Source organism: Cricetulus griseus, chromosome 5, assembly GCF_003668045.3.
Source record: "Cricetulus griseus strain 17A/GY chromosome 5, alternate assembly CriGri-PICRH-1.0, whole genome shotgun sequence".
Lineage (NCBI taxonomy): Eukaryota > Metazoa > Chordata > Mammalia > Rodentia > Cricetidae > Cricetulus > Cricetulus griseus.
Window position 1 is genome coordinate 153,811,356 of NC_048598.1, and position 10,226 is coordinate 153,821,581.

The 10,226-nt window shown below is 38.6% G+C and overlaps 1 long non-coding RNA gene across 1 annotated transcript; it reads right to left on the bottom strand.

Moving 5' to 3' along the window:
• Positions 1-373: 373 nt before the first annotated feature.
• LOC103159327 lies at positions 374-9,862 on the bottom strand. Its single transcript, XR_003486225.2, has 3 exons — positions 9,813-9,862; positions 9,258-9,365; positions 374-4,034 (listed from the first exon to the last, which is right to left on the bottom strand). It is a non-coding gene; the product is annotated as an uncharacterized LOC103159327 (long non-coding RNA).
• Between the last annotated feature and the right edge of the window lie 364 nt (positions 9,863-10,226).

Consider the following 10,226-nt stretch of genomic DNA (forward strand, 5'->3'; position numbering starts at 1 on the left):
ATTTCATTTGGGGAGAAGGGCATTTAAGAAGTTGAATAGGCATTACAGTGCATTTTAAACTTTGATAATTGAGAAATTAAATTAGTTTAAACCGCATCTTGAATGTTTCTTTGTAAAAAATACGTCTAAATAGACACCGTAACTTATTTACATATATTCAATTGATTCTAACGTTTTAGCAGAGCTCATTTTTTGTACAAAGCTGTTTTAACTAATAATACATAACTAGTACACTCCTGCATAAGCAAATGTATGTAGGCACACACACACACACACACACACACACACACACACACACACACACACACACACGCGCGCGCGCGCGCGCGCGCACTGGGCAGGGAACACACAGATTTTGCCCTTCACTAGGATCTACTTGGTATCAGAGATAAACACATGGACAACTTGGATGGGATATCCTCTCTCATCTGTAATAACAAAGCAACCCTCTCTTTCTTTACCTTTAGAAAAGAGAAAAAAGAAAACAAACAAAAACCTTGAAAACATTAAGTAAAACAATTCTGCTTAAAGAAGTAAAACCATTTGAATAATGTCGATTTTTCATTGGAAAGCAAGAGAGCTATCAGATAGACACATTTCTGAAGTAGCTGAAGATATGAACTATCAATGAAGATATGAACTTCAGAGCTGGGTATATGATAAAATATTTCAGGAGTAAAAAATAAATCAAAGACTTTCTAATATGATGGTGGGGGAGGCTTTTAGCCCTATCCTAAGGAAAAACTGTTATGGCTTCAGTCTGTTGTTGTGATAAAATATTGTCACTAAAATAAACATAGAAGAGGAAAAAATTTACTTGGATCACACTTCCAGATCACAGTTTATCACCAAAAGAAATCAGGGCAGAAACTCAACCAGAATCTGAGTCAAAAACCATGAAGAACTCTGCTTGAGGCTTGTTTACAGGTTTCTGCTTAACTGTTTTTGATTCCAGAACACCTGTCTCAGGAAGGTGAAACACAGAAGGTTAGGACTTCCTGATTTAATTAGTGATTAAGACAGTTCCACACAGACTTGCTACAGGGTATTCTGGTCTATACACCACATACATTTCTGCTTTTAGTTGACTCATCTAAGCTGTGTCAAATTGACAAATTTAGCTAACCTGGACAGTAGCTATTCTTGACATTAGTGGGGAATTAGGCCAAACATTTTTAGTCATTAGAAAGAAGAAGATAACAACAGAAAGAAAAAAGAAACATGGGCAAACATACTGAGTGTTATGGTTGATTTGTGAAGCAAAACATGGCAATGCTGCCCTATATAGTACTTAATACATACAGAAAAGTTTAAATACATACGTTATAGATGGAGATTAGTAAAATTATGTTGAAGTAGGTATTTTGTACTTTACTAAATGTAATATTCTGGTGATTGTATAAGCTATAAAATTTACACATATGAAAAATTGCTTTTTGCTTTACACAAATGCATACTCAATTCTAGTTTCCTGGGTTGGATTTTTATTGAAAATGTAACCACTCAACAAAGTAAGGGGAAGGGAAGATGGATTTCTATGTATTATATTTTGTTTTTTTTCTGCTCTCAGATAATCTGGCTCTTATAATCATTCTACCTCATCTTCTTCAATTTTGCATGAGTCATAGCTACCAGAGTGCTTTATAGATGTATCCATTGGGACTGGAATCAACAATTCTGCATTTTGATTGGTTATGTTTTTTAGTGATATATTGAATTTTGTCTGTTACAAAGAGAAGATTTTTGATGGAAGGTAAGGACTACTTACATTTGGGTATAAGGAATAATGTTTATAGCTTGTTGTTGTGAATTATGCTGGGTTAGTAAATTACTATTTGCAGATTCCCCTCCAATAACTATAATTTGGCCAATATAGACTTTATTGGTCTATAAATCTATAATTATTTCAAACTTGTATGTTAGTTATTTAGAAGAAATATAGTGAATTTCCAAGTTTTATATTTTTTGGGTGGGGGTGCTTCAATACAGGGTTTCTCTGTGGCTTGGGAGGCTGTCCTGGAACTAACTCTTGTAGACTAGGCTGGTCTCAAACTCACATAGATCTGCCTGCTTCTGTCTCCTGAGTGCTGGGTTTAAGGCATCCAAGTTTTATATTAAAGGAAGACTACCAAGATTTTGTCTCAAAAGAAAAAAAATGAAGATTCTCCATTATTGAAACAATTGTAAGAACCCATGGAGTGATTAAACTTTTTTAACCCATCAATTTCAATGAAATAGAAGTAACTATAATGTTCTGTTAATTATTTTATGTCTTTAATCATCCACAATTAATAAGTTCTATATTATACAAATAATTTACCTAAGAGAGTCCTCAATCTTCAAAAATTAGGCAATTCCCACAAGAGATCTAAATATTCTTATTATCCTACAAATTTTATACATCCATTAAGATATATATATATATATATATATATATATATATATATATATATATGACATGGAAGTAGAAGGAACATCAACCATAGGGAAGAGAGTAATGGGAGAGGGGAAGCAAGGGTACCAAATGAAGGGAGTGGGAACCAGGGATGAATATGGTCAACAACATAGTGTAACTGAAAGAAACTGGCTAGATAAAACCAACAGAACATGCAACACTATAGGCCAGTAAAGTCTTTGGAAACCCATTACTCTAAACCTCTCATAGTTCCCAACTTTGCTATAAAGGTTGAAAAAAAAATAAAGATGAGGGACACACTACCCAATTTTAAATACTTCCTCAAAGACATAGTTTAAGATAGGCAAATTTTAAGTTCAATATAAATTTTAATTCCTCTTTTACTGTTGTTATTATGGTATTTAAATTGATTGATTACTTTACCTAGATGGAGCTTATAGATAAGTCACCACAATCTCTTCCAATGTTGTCATTCCTGGGCCTTTCTCTATCAATGTTCTAGAGACTGAACTGGTATATGTTGAGGGTTATAACTCCAAATCCAAAGTTGAGACTCTTTTTTTACCCTATAGAAACCTTGTGACATAATTCTGGCCTCTTAATGGAGGCTTATTTCTCTGGGTTTTAACCCCTTGTAGCGCCGGGTCTTTTTACCTCTTATAATCCCTCAATTTCAAGTAACTTTAAGTGGCAAGAACACATAGCAACAAGTGATAGCAGCCAGCACCTGACAGTGTAGCAGCTTTCATGGTAGGATCTCTGCCTACCAGGACAAATGTCATGATACTTGGGAATAGGTGTTTTGAATCCCATACCCTTTAGGGCTTAAGAGCTCCTTGGAAATGACCCATGGTTTCTTTTCAGCTTTTTAAATTCTCTCATTCTTTTTTCTCTTCTTTTTTCTTTTTCTTCCCTTTTATCCAGGTGAAGAAAAGTTTTGCATTATGGGTAAGGAATAACAGACAGCAAAATACAAGGAAGAAGACCCTCTTCAAAGCAGACAAGTTCCTCTGGAAGCCAGCTGAAGCTTGGGGTCTCCTAAAAGGATGGGAATTTTGAGGCTCTCAGGGTGTCTTCCTCACCCATTTTAGGGTTGATTAGCATGAATGAAAGCAGTGAGGTTGATAAAATCCACAAGTTTGAGGTAAACATGTCCAGATCTGGCTGTGAACATGTAAAATCAATTCACATGGGGAAGGTGGTGCTAGTAGGTAAAAAAAACAAACAAACAAAAAAACAAAACAAAACCACCATGCCTTTGCTTTGAGCGGCAAAGATACTTTGTTCACATCAGGGGGATGAGGAAGACATCATCTGTCTTGGGGTTTTACTATCTGTTTTATCTAGTCATGGCCTGTCTGTTTTCCTATCAGTGAAGCTGTCTAACTCCTAGTCTATCATTCCCTCCTAGAAGAGGAGCACCCTTAAGTGCTGCCATGGCTTGGGAAATTGACAATGTTAACTTGCATCTAAGGATGCAAGGATAAGGACAGCACTTAGAGTGCCTCCAAGGAGGGTCACTGTGAAAGCCCATGATGAAACTTAACAGATGCCAAAGATCCAGGTCATTTGACAACTCTGTTCATCTTTGCAGCAGGCTTGGTGAGGGAGGCATCACCTATAACACACAAAAAGCACAACTGTTAGCATTAGTAGAATCCCTATGGAGCATTTTGTAGGAGAAGTTTTACCCTTATTAGAGATAGAGGACAGGCAAAGCCATCTACAGAGCCCTTCACAGGCTTTGATGTAATCAATAACAAGACTGGTGATTTCTTTGCTGTGTTGTTCATTAGAAGATGTACAACATGAGGAAAACAGTAGGTTTGATTCAAGGCAATATCTACTGTCTGGGATTGAGTTCTAAAGTAGGCTCTCAAGTCTCCTCTGTTACAAATCCATGGGGAGCATTAAGAAACAACTTCAAATACAAAAAATTGCTAGATGTCATGATTAATGTCAGTCTTGGTAAGTAACGTCAAATATAATTGTATATCTTTCCAGTACCAGAGCCATTTAGATCTGTTTCTAAATTGTTAAGGATATCTGAGGGGGTTTGACCAATGGAAGTATTATCATGCAGTCAGTTGTTTGTTACCTCAGACTCCTACATAAGAAGTAAATGCCTAGGAACTTTGTAAGAACAACACAGTTAAGTACTAGGCTCAATAGATCTTCCTATCTAGCAGGAAGTATCCCTGACAATGTACCAGATGTAATTTCCAGTGCCAATGTGCCCTTTGTGATGAATCTGAGTCAAATCCAGATTATTATTGTATTTATTGATCACAACTGGTTGTCAACATCTAACTGACAATCTAACAGAGAAAAACAATCAGGACTATGAATTTTTAAAAATAATTGTCTTAGACATTCTGAATAATGTCCCCAAAACTGTGAGTTTGAAAACAGCATCGGATACTCTCAATTAATCTTAGAACATGGACAACTAGGATGCAGGAGAACACATTACGGTTGGGAGAAGCATTGCATCAGTGATTATTTTATAGTTGATTAAAAAATATTTTTCTAAAATAAGGCTTTGACCTTTAAGAGGATAGAACTGCTTTTCTCATTTGTGGTAGATATTGCAATGTTGAGTTGAGCCAATATTTTTTCCTATATCTGTGCATCATTTTATTATTTTTATTTAAGCATGAAGAGAACAATTAGTGAGAATAGTTGTCCAAATAATGTCTTCTATAGCTAAGAACATTGTCTGAAATGTGCAGTTCCTTGGTCTGTTAAGCAACATTACAATCATTTTAATCCTACTTATTGTTATGATTCAGGCATTATGCTGGCATGCCCCTGTCACCTGGCAGGATGCACTTAGGCTGTCTCGGATCCTATGGTTGCTGTGTCATTATATGTTCCTCACACAGATACAAAGTTTTCATGAAGAGGCAAACTCTACCTACCTCTCCCTTCTCCTTCTTTCAGCCAGCTCTATTCTCTTTTTCTTCTATCTCTCTCTCCCTCTCTCTATCCCTCTCTTTCCTCTCTCCCTCTCTCCCGTCTCCCACTCCCTTTCCTGCCCAATAAAACTTCCTTCCCATGTAAATTCTGCCTGACAGTGAGTTTGTCTCCTATGATGGATGAACTGCTGTCCTACTTTGAGCCACATTCCTAAGAGTTATTATTTTCTAATGAATGTCCAAGACAATGTAGGTAGTCAGAATTTTACATTCAAGGCCGCTTGAGGATCTGGTGCTGTCAGGTCATGTGGGCTTGGGAAGAACTTCTGGATCTGCTAGTCATTCTTTTACTAGTCATTCTATTTGAGGTTAAGTTAACTGCCTCACTGGAAAAAATGTTCCACTTGAAAATGGGGATGAAATATATCCTCTGTTTTGATCTGTTTTTATGTAGACTGGAAACTGGTTAGAAAGATTCCCAGTGACATCTATGTGGACTCTCAGAACAAGAGACCTGGTGACCCCACAGAGTTACAACACATTCTGAGAGCTGTTTCAGAGTCTCCTGGGATGTAACTGACCTTAAAGAGCAAGGGCAAATATTCTCCATTCTAATAGACTTGGCCCCATATGTATAAACCTCCAAATGTGTTTATTGGACCAGAAAATCAGCACTGCCTGTCTGCACAATTCAATGTAGGTTATAAGTAGGTCAGGTGCTTTGGATATAGCCAGTTATGGGACTGTATGGAAAGTCTTCCTCATTTTCAGTGTAACCAGTGCTCCATGTAGTTTCTGGCCTTGCTTCTCACTGGAGCTCTTCACCAGCCTTCTCACTGCTGTTGCTTCTGTTGCTACTGCAACAGCAGGGCAAGTAATTTCTGCCACCTCAATATTAATGCAGTGGTTCCCTTTGTTATTGCCATTATTCAGGTTTTATGTTCTTGTTTCTTTGCAAATAGCTCAGCCTATTCAACTGTCTTGGTTTTTCAATTGCTATGAAGAGATATCATGACCACTGCAACTATTATAAAGGAAAAGATTTAGTTGGGGCTGTTTCAGTGGCTTCCATTAACACCATGGAGGGAAATGTGGTGTTACAAAGGGAGACAATGATGCTGGAGAAGAAGGTGGGATTTCTACATCCAGAGCATCAGGCAGGAGGAAAAGAATGCATACTGGGCCTAGCTTGCTCATCGGAGATCTCAAAGACCAACACAGTGACATACTTCTTCAATAGCACACCTACTCCAACAATGTCATACCACATAATAGTGCCATGCTCTATGAGTCAAGCACCTAGTCAACCAAACATAGCCTAAGGACTAATGTTCCCTCTTATCATCAACGAAATACTGGAATGTTAGGTGTAATAAAGACCACCAAAATGGCAGTGCTGATAACAGTCTCCTAAACAAAAGGACCATGAGCATGTAAACAGAAGGGTTGTTATTTGGTGAAGAGAAGTTTCAATTCAACATTCCTTATGAATCTTGTAAGGATAATTTCCAGTTACATGGAAAACTACTACCTCCCTTTCTTCCACAAAGGTCATTTACCCAGGACATAGGCATCTATTTCCTGACCAATCTGAATAGCCTGCACCAAATTGAATCCCCTACCCCTCTGCTGAGTGTCATGTAAACTTCTTGCGGTGTTGCAAAGCTGCTGTCTTCTATTCTTGAAGGCAGATCAGTATTTTATATTCCCAATAACTATTATTTCTTCCCATGGAGTGGTCCAATCTAGAGGTTTCAGTGCCCTAATACATGACCATTATTCCCAGTGCAGCTATAATATGATAAAAATCCAAAGTGTATCCATTTTATTTATCTCTGTAACTTTATCTTTATTCTCCTATACTATTACATAAACATCTAGGAACCATAATTCTAATAGACACTATTTATGGCAGGAAATTATCAATATGGAGCCAGGTAGAAATGCAATGGATTTTAATACGGAAAAGCCTGACTTACACAAGGACCTAGCCACCCATCGCGGCAGCAGTCTGTACAGCAAACTGAAAGCAAAACTGAAAGTGACCAGCCACCTCACCTCCTCTCACTCCACATCACCCTGACCATGACCTCACAGGCGTGGTCAGGCACAACTTTAGCCAGCCCCTAAGCAGGTGTAGCTACAGCTTTCCCTACAATTCCCCTTTTAGTCTAAAAGGGAATTAAAACTGTTGCCTTTTTAAACCTTTCGAGATGGCTTCTCCTACCCAAGCTCCAGTATCTTGCACATTATAATCAATGTTGGCTGAATGTAAAACCCATTCTTCTATCAGAGCTGATCAAATCTTTAAAGGCAAAAGTATTCTTTTGCATATTGGGTTTGCATTCTCATAAGCTATTTTATATATAATTGATTGTCTTGTTTCTGGATCTGTTGCCTGTAATTCTATTGCCCTAGTTAACCTTGGTAAGAAGTCCTGGAACTGTTCTGTAGGTCCCTGTTCTATTCTGGTATAAGGTTCTAGGCCTTCTTCTGGCTCAAGAAACTTATCCCAGGCATTTAATGCTGCTTTCCTGCATAGGGACAATATATGATCATCATATTCAGCCTGAACCTGTGGGTTAGCATAAATACCCTCACCAAGAAAATTATCTAGGGGTCTTCAAAAGCTTCCTTGTATGTCCCAATGCTCAAAGAGCTTTGCCACTTCCCTCACCAATGCCTTCCACTGGATTTTGCATGAATTCTCAAGTACAGCTAATACCAATCATTCCCAATCTATGGGTGTCACCCTGTTAAATGTTGCCCATGAAGGTAATAGCTGTTTTACATATAGGCTATGGAGCCCATATGAGACAACTGATTCTTTAAAAGTCTTAAGATCCTTCAGCTTTATAGGTTGCCATACATAAGCCATCTGTACCTGAGGGTGTTTCTTAGAAGCTGGCTTTTCTACCATGGTTGCTGGGTACACTAATGGTGTAAGAGTAACACCCTTAAAGGAATAGTCATGATACCTGGGTGGAGTAGGTGCCTCAGATTGGAGTGATTCTGCCTCTGAGTCACCCCAATGATCTTTAAGCCTAGTAATGATATACTTATGAAAAGTTTCAATTTCTTTAATCATAAAAGATTCCAAGCATGTTAGTGAATCTGTAAATTGCTCTAACTGCTCCTCTACACGTTTTTCTAGGTCTTTAATACAGTCATCCTTAGGCAGCCTCTGGATGGTATGGAAACTGCCTTTTAGGTATTGGAGTCTAGATTCAAGGCCATGATTTGCTGATTTTGAATCCTCAGCATTCAACCATATGGACCTATGTAGTCTATCAGCCCTGTACTGTAAATTGTCTTCCAAACATTCAAATATAGACTCAAATTTGTGATCTGCTACCTTAGATGCTTCAATAATTGATTGAATGGTATTGTCAAATACTTCAACCATATCATGGGTATTCTGCACCTTTGCATCTAGTTTCTGGGTAACAGAGCCTATCTGAGTGTCTAGCTGGCTACAGATATTCTTTAGTTCATCACGGTTATCTGACAGCCTAGCCTCTAAGGCCTCAGACATGGAGGATCTCTATGTGTTTATCTTATCATAAATATGCTGCATCTCATCTTGGGTAACAAACAGCTCTGTCTTTAGTATATTGGACACAGAGCCAAGCTTATCATCCAATTTCTGTTCCACTTGCTGTACAGTTGTGGTCTGACCTAATCTGTTCTCCAAAACCTCATTGCGTAAAGCTGTTATTTCCTCTAAGTAGGTGGTGAGGTTATCCTTATCCCTATTCCTGAGTCCTTTGGCTAGTAATATTATTTGTAACAGCAAGCTAACTGCCATTATGGCATATAGGCCAGTAATCGGCAGATAAGCGTCCTCTCAAACATTGAATTCACATAATAAGCAAAAATATTACCAATTTTAGCAAATGATAAATATTCTGCCACAATTTTACCTGATTTCTACTCCAGATGCAGTAACTATTTTTGACCAGCAGGTGGTGTAGGCATTCAGCTACTCAGCACAGCGTTTGTCAGCAGTCGGTCAGGTAAGATTGTGGTAGCTGTGGAGAGAGGTCACAAAAGCAGGTGTCCTTATCTTAGAGAGTATATGGCCTTGCAGCTGCAACCACTGAAAGAGATACGACTTTATGCTGCAGCAGCCAGGGGAAGCAGCTGCTGAAAGCCGAGGCCTACTCAGGCATGGGTAGGCCCCAGTGCAAGCAGGTCCCATGCATGCAGCTAGAAACTGTCTCCCAGCTGGGCAGACAGTTCAGAGAGGCTCAGCAGCAATGGAAATGCACTTGTGTGGGGCAGCGGGTGGGCTGCAAGCCGGGAGCACCTGTGGAGAGAGGGTGCTTTCCTGGCCTAGGCCTGCAGTACCAGTCGGACCTGCAGGCTGTTCCAAATGGGGCCAAGATCCCGCTCCTGACACCAGAAATGGTGGGAAATTACCAATACAGAGCCAGGTAGAAATACAAGGGATTTTAATATGGAAAAGTCTTACTTACAGAGTGACCTAGCCAACCTGCGGGCAGCAGTATGTACAGCAAGCCAAAAGTGAAACCGAAAGTGACCAGCCACCTGACCTCCTCTCACTCTACATCACCCTGACCATGCCTTCATAGGCATGGTCAGGCACACCTTTAGCCATCCCCTAAACAGACGTGGTTACAGTTTTCCTTACAACTATTTTAATTTAGATACTGTTCAATAGATAATATTTTTAATAATTTCAATATTTTTTTCTGCCCCACCAAAAAAAATAGAAAATGTCCTTTTTAATATCTGTAGTTTATGCAAAATGGCAAAGAAATAGAAGGAAATATGCTTTCATGTATATTTTAGTTTCTGGAGAGACATTGTTAATAAAATATATATGTATGTATCTGCATCTTCAAATACAGGAGACTTGAAATGCTATC